The sequence below is a fragment of the Dipteris shenzhenensis genome, chromosome 3 (assembly GCF_047967505.1).
Source record: "Dipteris shenzhenensis isolate YYH24624 ecotype China chromosome 3, Dip_SZ_1.0, whole genome shotgun sequence".
NCBI classification, from domain to species: domain Eukaryota; kingdom Viridiplantae; phylum Streptophyta; class Polypodiopsida; order Gleicheniales; family Dipteridaceae; genus Dipteris; species Dipteris shenzhenensis.
The window spans coordinates 45,328,065-45,332,101 of NC_141598.1; positions in this window are offsets into that span (position 1 = coordinate 45,328,065).

Here is a 4,037-nt window from a genome sequence, read left to right on the forward strand (position 1 = left end):
CGCACAAGTGCACTTTGCTCAGTCACCCTTTTGCCCCCCCCCACACACCACTCCTTCCTTCTTTTTCTCTTTTACACTATCAGTATCCTGCTAGTCGTTGCCATAATGATATCCCACCGAGCGGTCGCGATCTATTTGACTTTGACTTTGAGTTAATAAATTGATACTCCTCAATGAGAAAAAAGCATTGGATTGGGCTACTCATGTATCCCTATTGCTAAGCTAACCATCATCAATCACCCACAATGGCAAGAGCCACATTCCTCAATAAGTGAAAAGTATAGGATTGGGCTACTCGCGTATCCATGTTGCTAAGCTAACCGGCATCAATCACCCACAATGGATTTGAGATCCAATAAGAGGAAACATCTACACCAATCTCACCACAAGAAATAGAGGACTTTGATGCCTTGTTATTATCTCTTGTATAGGAACAAGAGGAATCCTCTACACCAATCTCACCACCACAAGAAATAGAGGACTTTGATGCCTTGTTATTATCTCATGTATGGGAACAGACCCCCCACACACTCTCAATGAGAATTAAATGGAAGGTAATCAATTAGAGTAGATACAAACTACTCAAGTTCACAATGAGGAGCTCTGCAACAACAACAAGATGCTATAAAAATACTACCACAACAGCCACCGTATATTAACTTGATGAAATAAATGTAGGAGGTAGCCATGTCTGATATAGACTTCCCTTGTGGAATTGACACTGCATCTAGACAAGAAACACAAGTCCAATGATACTAGACTTGTTGTTCCATTAACACGACTACAAAACAAAATCTAGTGCAGCTCTACATCAAGTTGAAATTTAGGATATGCCACATGGGTGCATGGGAACCGATTATATACTCAATACAAGCATGACAATCCCACATTTTACATTAAATGAAATCACAGTCAATAATTTCAAAATTTGTTTCAACTAATGCTAGTTTGGCATCAAAAGAGCAACAAGGAATGGAAAGGCAAATGGTCCCTTCACTCCAAACAAACTTGTAGAAAGTGAGATAGAAATTGAAAGGCTCACATAAAATATGATAGAGTAGATGCAACAATAAATCCTTATACAAGTACTCTAAAAGAACGTAGGAAGGATGCAATACAAATCATAGTAGCCCCTACAACAAAAACAACTGCAGCTTTTAGATGCCTTAAATAGTAAGGAAGAGCTACAACTTTCACTCTACTATAGCTAGAAGGTGCTTGTGATGAACTTTAAAAACAATAGTGCAATTAAAAGAAGTCATGATGCAAAAATACACAAACAACGAGTTGATGAACTAATAAATGAAATAATGCAATTAAAGAAGTCATAATGCAAAAAGATGATGAATACATGCAAGAAAAGGCACAAACAATGAGTTGGAAAAGATTCTTAAGGATTGGAAACATCAAGTGTAGGTATTAAAGTAAGACTGTATAGCATCAAAGGAGCAACTTGTGAGTAAAAATGTAGAAATCAATTGTCAAGCCCAGGTTGCTAATGTAGCTACCTACCAAAGCTTGGTGATCAAATTCCAACACAAAAGAAAGTAGCTCAAGGGTTCAAGAGTCTACAACTTGCCTATACCTCCACATAAGTATAGAGAAAAATGCATAGAGCTGCAAAGTCAAAAGACAATAAGTTTCAACAAGGAACTCTAGCTTCTAAAATTCCAATGAGAGCAAACAACAAGTGAAGACCAAAGTCAATTACGTGGCCTTTTATATATGCCACTTTTTGAATGGAGGGCCAACCCTATTCTCTCTCTACCAATCTCTTTCTTCATTCTTTACAATCATCTTGAGACCCTCTTGCTTCAAGGCACAATCCTAGCTCTATGGACTTGTCACCATCCATCAAATGATATTGCCAACCAATGTGGTTAACATTCCCTCCTTCGTATTTGCGATCTAGTCCCATGTTTCATGCAAAGGTCATGGATGTTGGAGTGTTGTCAATGAAGATTATTCCTTTTGTGCATTTATATGAACCTTCCTTAGCGATATTGCTGCATAGGTCTTCATTGTATCTTGAGTTGTGGAATTGTGGCTGGTAGGATGTTTCTTTTGGTGATGCGTGGCTTCTAGCATCACATTCTACATGCCATGAGTGATTGCAGTGGCTAGATGTTAGGTGGATGGATCCTCAACAATGGCACCAAAATTGTGTTGTCTCTAGTAGTGACTCACATGTCATGGGGATCTAGCCAATACACCGATGAGGTACTCCCTCCAAGTGACTCTAGGTGAAGAGAAATGCGTATAAATGTCATTTACAAGTATAACTCTAACAACTCCTAGCTTGTTGTAATCGTGAATCCATAAGAAAAGAAGAGGGAGGGAGAGGAGAGTGTACAGGGTGAAGGGAATGAAGAAGAGGACATGGCATTCACAAAATGCATGCAAACGAAACAAGAACACACATCAAGAGAAGGAAGAGAACTTGTATTCCAATGAGAGCAAACAACAACTGAATACCAAATTCACCTACTTGGCCTTTTATAGATGCCACCTTTTGAAGGGAGGGCCAACCCCATTCTCTCTCTATTGCTCTCTTCATTCTTACAATCATCTTTGGCCCATCTAGCTCCAAGGAACAATCCTAGCTCTAAGAACTTGCCACCATCCATCAAATGACATTGCCAACCAATGTGGTTTACATGTCCTCCTTCCTATGTCTCTCATCCAGTCCCATGGATTGTGTAAAGGTCATGGATGTTGGAGTGTTATAGATGAAGATCCTTCCTTTTGTGTGAACCTTCCTAAGCCGTATTGATTAGGTCTTTAGCTTATTCTGAGTTGTGAAATTGTTGCTAGTAGGATGTTCTTTTGGTGATGTGTGGCTTCCAGCATCAGCTTCCACATGGCATGAGAGATTTTAGTGGCTAGATGTTGGGTAGATGAATCGGAGCCACGTACTTGTGATTTTTTAGACCTAAAATGAGAAATAGAAAAATCTAAGGTGTAAGTTAGTAGGAAGAAGGTGTTAATAGGGGTTGATGTAAGATCCTATTGGTGTTAGTGTTAGTGGAGTAAGTACCAGTGTATTATCATGCTCCTCCTTACACCCGATATTTGATTTGAGTGGGAGTTGTGCCATATTTGTAAGTCCAGAGTTGTGTATGACATATTATTTTTATTGTCTATGTAGGGGCTTCATCTAAACCCATTTTATGGATTATACTTCATTGAGGATTTTTTCTTGAAGTTCCTTTGCTCCTAATAAGGTTGTGGCATGATTTGGAGCTCTATTTTTTCGAGTGATCAAATCTAGAGGGGTCTAATGATACACTATACAACTCCTAAAATGAGGACTAGGGTTGAAGAGGTTTATGGCACCTAGGATTCTAGGAATGTCCTCTAAGTCCAAAATGATAATATAATGGGAGGCTCAAATGATAAAGTGGGTACTAATATTAATAAGCAAAAAGTAAAATAAATGGAAAAGTTTAAAAAAGCAAAATTTTCAAAAGAAGAGGAAGATTTGGTTTAGCAACAAAGGAATAGTCTGTTAGTAAATGAATGGAAAAAAGCTTGGAGGGTCACAAGTAACTCGTCCAGACTCTTTTTTTTTGGGCAAAAAAGTAATTTCTTCACAAGAGATTTATACACATACAACCTTTTTGTTCCATAGAGAGCCAAGTAAAAAAGAATCTTTTACTAAAGATCTGTAGTTGTAAACAAAAACTGCGAGTGGTAGCCAGAGAGAATAGACTGAAACTTGTAGAGAGCTTCTTTTTAACAAGGAAAAAGAGGGGGATGTCTTGATTTTCCCAACACTCAAAGAGTCCTTTGCAAAAGTGCTGAAGGCATTGTCGGGTTCCTCAACCTCTTCCTGCAAATGAGTACATGATTCATTGTAGTAGCAAATTTGTTGATCAACAAGGTGCTTGGTCTATTCACAAGATAGTAGACATATTAGTAATTCAAAAATTATTTTGCAAGAGCGTAGAATTTTTGTTAAACCAAAATGAGAAAGAATCAAGAGCATTCTTTGGCATATTCACATCCTTCCCAGATGTCGATAATAGCTTCAAGAA